At 37.4% G+C, this 6,477-nt stretch overlaps 1 non-coding gene across 1 annotated transcript; it reads left to right on the plus strand.

Moving 5' to 3' along the window:
- The first annotated feature begins 5,125 nt into the window (after positions 1-5,125).
- On the plus strand, positions 5,126-5,187 carry LOC128569401 (U7 small nuclear RNA). Its single transcript, XR_008375356.1, has one exon. It is a non-coding gene; the product is annotated as a U7 small nuclear RNA (small nuclear RNA).
- The last annotated feature ends 1,290 nt before the right edge of the window (positions 5,188-6,477 follow it).

The raw sequence follows: 6,477 nt of genomic DNA on the forward strand, positions 1-6,477 counted from the left end.
CAGGCGCAGGCTGGTGTTTTATTTGAGATATTTGACTTAAGGTGTTAATACTTAGGAAAAGGCAATCAAGCCTGGGAGTAAAAACTGGAATGCTGTTCTAATGTTAATCAATCATTTGTCATCAATGCTTCAGGTGTAAATGAAGGATGGGAGACCAACATGGATTAGAAGAATGGAAAAAAGAGCACAAGATGATAAAGCATTTGGTTTAAGGGAGAGCTCGTTAGAATTAGAAAGAAGGAAGAATAAAAGAATCAGAATTTCACAATTATATATTTTTATCATGGTCAACCAAGAAATGTTCATATCAAACTAGAAACACATTTTAGCTCAACACTGACTAGAACACAGACCTTAACCATTGGTTTGTTTATAGCTTCCATGTTTATAAGCCTATATGTGGCATGGTTGAATTATCACCCTTTTTTCAGGGTTCTCCTGAAAAGTTTTTGTCCCTATGTCCAATCACTGGAATCACTGAATTCTAACCATGGACATTACTCCTAGATAATTAAAATGTTCACTTTAAAAAAATCCAAGTATCACATAGCATTGTTAACCTTTTTCTCAAATAACGTAGGAGATGTCAGAATTATCTGTAATGCCTTGGGGCTTTTCTGAAGAGCAGATATCTTTGCACACACTGTCAGCATACGCCATGTAGGAATAATTATCATCATTAACCTGAGTCTTAATAAGCTGCCTGCTTATTAATATGTATTGCCATTCACTGTAAGTGTTAAGTTGTAGCAGAAAAACAAAGAGATAGCTGAATAAAGATGGCATCCCCAGCTTTAGTAACATTATTAAAATATTTAGAAAGTGAAGCTAATGAGTTCACCTTTCTTCTCAAAACAAAAATGTTCCTAACCTTTGAAAAGAACATGTCAGCTAAATAAGATCATATGACACATCAGGGGAAGGAAGAGGGCTGCTTGAAAAAGAGCCAGGCATTATGTAGTGTTCATTCACAGAAGACAATGGATGAAATCCATGATTTGATCAAAATGCTTCAGAATAATTGAATTCCAGATTCCAAATGTGACATTTGGAGACCATGTGTTCTGAAGCCACAAACCAGAAGCAGATGTTTTCTAGCAGACTGTTAAAGAGTTTTCCAAACTCTAGGGGGCAAATCCTATAGAACAGAGTACAGGGCCTTAACAACCGTACCAGCTTACCGCTAAACCATCAGGACCAACATGGAACTGGCCTCGGAATGGATGGATGGCATCAGGACTGGCGTAAGCAGCATGATTAGGGTTCCTCGGTGTCTGGGTGTTCTGAGCCACAAAAGAATCAGGACTCTATCAAAGGCTGTGTGTAAGAAGCATAACTCTGCTCTGGTGAGCAATATGGAAAATTAATGAAAAGTCTCCAAAACTGAGGAGTGTATCAAATAGCTATATATTTTTTTTTCTTTTCTTTCTTTCTTTTTTTTTCTTTTTTTTTTTTTTTATTGTTGGGGATTCATTGAGGGTACAATAAGCCAGTTACACTGATTGCAATTGTTAGATAAAGTCCCTCTTGCAATATGTCTTGCCCCCATAAAGTGTGACACACACTAAGGCCCCACCCACCTCCCTCCATCCCTCTTTCTGCTTCCCCCCCCATAACCTTAATTGTCATTAACTGTCCTCATATCAAGATTGAGTACATAGGATTCATATTTTAAAGAAAAAGTCACACTTGAAACATGCTTTCATTTATTAGCTTCTAAATGCATTTGGAGGTACCAATTCTCATCTGAAAATTTGCATGGGCCTCATTCTTCCGTCAAAGCTACTAAGAAAAAGTAAATCGGACACCAGGATGAGCTGATGGCCACACTACACTTTATCCATTCCACCTTCCACACCTCCACTCCCTACCTGTGCACACTATAGTTGTTTCACATTTAGTCATGAGAATGGATCCAGATTTTGAATAGACTGAACCATATACTTATATGATTTGGGTCATTCTTTTTCAGGAAAAAAGATTACAACATAATAAATACATAATTAAGTAGAAACAGGAATATTTGTTTAAAGGATGAGAAGAAGAATCACAGCAAAATCAATCTTAAAAAGCAGAAAACTATCACAAACATTATAAAATCCATAAATACAATGCATAAAACTTTAATAAACTCTCTGACCCCACCCCTATGATACTTTTCTTCCAATTTTGGCTTCATTTTCTTCCAATTTTGACTTCATTTTCTTCAATGGCCTCTACAAGTAACAACTTTGCACTTTTTTAAATAAAAAGAATACAAAGATAATTCAAACTTTCTGACATGCTTGTTAGACTGGATTTTATTCACAGTAGTTGAGATGTATAAAACAGAAAACTTTAACACAGATACATGTATTATCACTGTAAAACAATTTTGTGTACTACAGCACAGAAATATCTGAAAAATTCTATTTTGCAACATTTTCATCAAAAATAAAAATAATGTAGAATACATCTTAAGTTTTATAAGATGCATTATTGATTCATGTTAAGAGAGAATTTCTACTTTCACTGAGTATTGGTGTTAATTAAATCCTCCATTTATAATTTTAAACATCTGATGATTGGAAATATTTTCTACAAACTGGCTTCTGAATTTGTATTCTTTGAGCCTTGTTTCTGATCCCTTACACATATATTTCTGGTGCTGACTGCTGTAAGACGGCAGTCCCCAACTCACAGGCCATTGAACAGTACCAGTCCATGGCCTGTTAGGAACTGGGCCACATAGCAGGTGAGTGAGAGAGGCTTCCTCTGTACTTACAACCACTCCCCCACACTCACTGAATCTGTATTATGATAAGCTGTACAATTATTATTTCATTATATTTTCCAATGTAATAATATAGAAATAAATTCCCCAATAATCATAATGCATTTGAATCATCCTGAATCCATCCTCCCAACCCCTGTCCATGAAAAAAATTGTCTTCCCTGAAAACGGTCCTTGGTGCCTAAAAGGTTAGGGACCACTGCTGTAAGACACCTTCATATCATGCGTGATAGACACCTGGGCCAGTATATCTGGGCTAATTTGTCCAGTGGACATTTGGAGTATTACACCTACATCTGGACACCCAGTCAGTAACAGAAAGGAGAGTGAAATCATGTAAATATACACCACAAAACCCAAGTTGAGTGTATAAACAATTCAGCTTTCCTTGGTTTGACCTGAGACATGCTCCCCCAACCCACCTTAGGGCCAAATGACCAAAGGAAAAACAATGAAATTGTGAACGAAGAGAAGCAATAGTGGACAGAAATACTGGTATGGATGAATTGCAATTAAAATACACTACTGTAACAAATTTTAGCAAATCTTATTACCCTGTGGGGACATTGCAGGGCCCTTTCATATTACCTTAGAAATACCTTGAGCCTCATTAACTAGGAGTAGGGCACTTGGAAGAACTTGGATAAGCAAAGAAGTGTCTTTGAACAATGCCCAGAGGCCGGTACTGAGCTGGAGCAGAGGCAGAGCAGAGCTTACATTGTTTGGCTACAGGCTGGGTGCAGTCACCGTGGAAAACCTGCCTTGCAGGCTTGGCCCTCAGGATCCTAGAGCGAGGCCAATTCTGGTGCAGCTGATAAATGGGCAGCCACTTCTGGAGAGATAGGAGCAACTCACAAAGATAGCTTTTCCTGGAAAAGCCACTATGTAGCAAAGGGACACAGTTCAGAACGGTGGAGGCCTGTCTATTAGGCAGGCTGAGGAGAGCTTCAGGCTCCCAACCCTGCAGGGTTTGAGGGCAAAGAAATCAGCAGAGGCTTCCAGTCTCCATCTTACACAGCTGTATCAGCATGGTGATTAGCATCTCATACCCCAGAAGATCACCTATTGCCCAGGAAATATTCAGCAACATATATGTGTGTATATCTAGGTGTGTGTGTGTGTGTGTGTGTGTATATATATATGCTTTTTTCTTTTTTAAAAAAAATTTCAACTTTTTCCCCCTAGATTTTTTATTTTCTTTTTTCTTCATTTTCTCATATAAATAACAATTTTTAATTTATTTATTAATTTTTTTTTTTGCAGTTTTTGGCCAGGCCTGGGTTTGAACCCACCACCTCCAGCATATGGGGCCAGCGCCCTACTCCTTTGAGCCACAAGCACCACCCATATAAATACAATTTTTCATTGTTGCCTTCTTTAATAATAAGGGCTTCATTTTTGCTAGTTTTTTTTTGTTTGTTTGTTTGTTTTGCCCCTGTTATTTTTTTTTTCTCCCCCAATTTTATCCCTTATGGCTTTTTGTTTGGTTGGTTTGGTTTGATTTATATTATTTTTGTTTTGTTTTGTTTTCTCTGTTTGGTGGAGGTGAGGTCTTGTGTCTGCTCAGGCCAGCAAAGAACTGTAGACCTAGCACCCCCAGAGGCTGGAATTTGTGGGTGTAGGTCAAAGTATCCTACTGTACACCAGTATTACTCCTATCTCTCTCTTTCTGTTCTTCACTTCCTTTTGATGATCTTCCCTTCTACTCCCCACTTTCCTTTCTCTTTTCACTTTTTTTTTTTTTTTTTTTTTTGCAGTTTTTGGCCAGGGCTGGGTTTGAACCTGCCACCTCTGGCATATGGGGCTGGCACCATAGTCCGTTGAGCCACAGGCACCGCCCTCTTTTCACTTTTTTAATCTCTTATTCCTTCTTGTTCTTCACTTTTCTCTTCCTTCTAGTCCTTTACCAAAAGGATACTTCAACACCTTAGGTCAGAGGCATAGTAACTTAAAGAGCAAGAGGAAGTGAAAGGAAAATAGGGCAAGGAAACAGACAAAAAGAAAACACAAGGAAGAAACAGCAGAAAAATCCTGGCAACATGAAACATCAGAACAGAGCACACACACCCCGCCCCCTGCCAAGAGATCATAAGGCAGCTACTGCATAGAATCCCACCTATAAAGAAATGTTAGAAATGACAGAAAGGGAATTTAAAATATAGATGGTAAAAACAATAAAGTAAATTGCTGAGAAAGTGGAAAATAACCAAAAGGAAATCCAAAGACAGAATCAAATAAGAGATGAACACTATGAAAAACACAGAAAGGATATAGTGGAGCTTAAGGAATTGAAGCAGTCAGTCAGGGAACTAACTTAAAGATGCAGTAGCAAGTATCAAGAACAGATTAGACCAGTGTTACAGCTCTTTTAGAATTTGTCTAGCAGGTTTTCCGGTCTCTACCGGAAGACCCCCCAATGAAAGAAAAAAAAAAAAAAAAAAAAGAACTGATTAGACCATGTGCCAAAACATTGAGAAGGAAGGAACCTCCCCCCAACACATTCTATGAAGCAAACATCACCTTGATTCCAAAACCAGGAAAGGACTCAACTAAAAGGAGAACTACAGACCAATTTCACTAGTGAATATCAATGCAAAAATACTCAACAAAAATCTTAGCTAATAGACTGCCACTACTTATTAAATAAATTATATAGCACAATCAAGTAGGCTTCATCCAAGGGATGCACAGTTGGTTCAACCTAGGCAAATCCATAAATGTAATACATCATATCAATAGAAGCAAAAACAAAGACCATATGATCCTGTCAATAGGTTCAAAAAAAGCATTTCTAATTCAGCAGCCTTTTCTAACAGAAATAGTAGGCATAGGTGGGACATTTCTTAAGCTGATTGAAGCCACTTATGACAAACCTGCAGCTAACATCATACTGAATGAAGTAAAACTGAAAGCTTTTCCTCTTAGAAGTAGAACCAGTCAAGGATCTCCACTATTACAACTATTATTCAACATAGTTCTGGAAGTTCTAGCCAATGCAATCAAGCAAGAGAAGGATATAAAGGGCATCCAAATGGGGTCACAGGAGGTCAAAATCTCCCTCTTTGCTGATGATACGATCTTATACTTAGAAAACCACAGAGACTCAACCACAAAACTCCTGGAAGTCATCAGGAAATATAATAATGTCTTAGGGCATAAATCAATGTTGACAAATCAATAGCCTTTGTATACACCAATAACAGCCAAGTTAAGAAGCAAATCAAGGACACAATTCCCTTCATGGTAGCTTCAAATAAAATGAAATACTTAGGACTATACCTAACAAAAGAAGTAAAAGATTTTTTCAAAGGTAATTATGAAACTCTAAGGAAAGAAATTGCAGAAGACACTAACAAATGCAAGAACATACCATGCTCTTGGCTAGGTAGAATCAGCATCGTCAAAAAAAACCTATTCTACTCAAAGCAATCTACAGATTCAATGCATCCCCATTAAAATACCAACATCATATTTTGAAGAACTGGAAAAAATTGTACTTTATTTGGTATGAAACCAGAAAAAAAAAAAAAAAAAAAAAACAGATAGTTAAGGCTATTCTTAGAAATAAATACAAAGTCAGCAGTATCACCCTACCAGACTTCAGACTATACTACAAGTCCACAGTAATCAAAACAGCATGGTGTTGGTACAAAAATAGAGACATAATTATTGTTAACTATTATTGCCACCACCACTGTTAGTGC

This window comes from Nycticebus coucang, chromosome 17, assembly GCF_027406575.1.
Source record: "Nycticebus coucang isolate mNycCou1 chromosome 17, mNycCou1.pri, whole genome shotgun sequence".
NCBI lineage: Eukaryota > Metazoa > Chordata > Mammalia > Primates > Lorisidae > Nycticebus > Nycticebus coucang.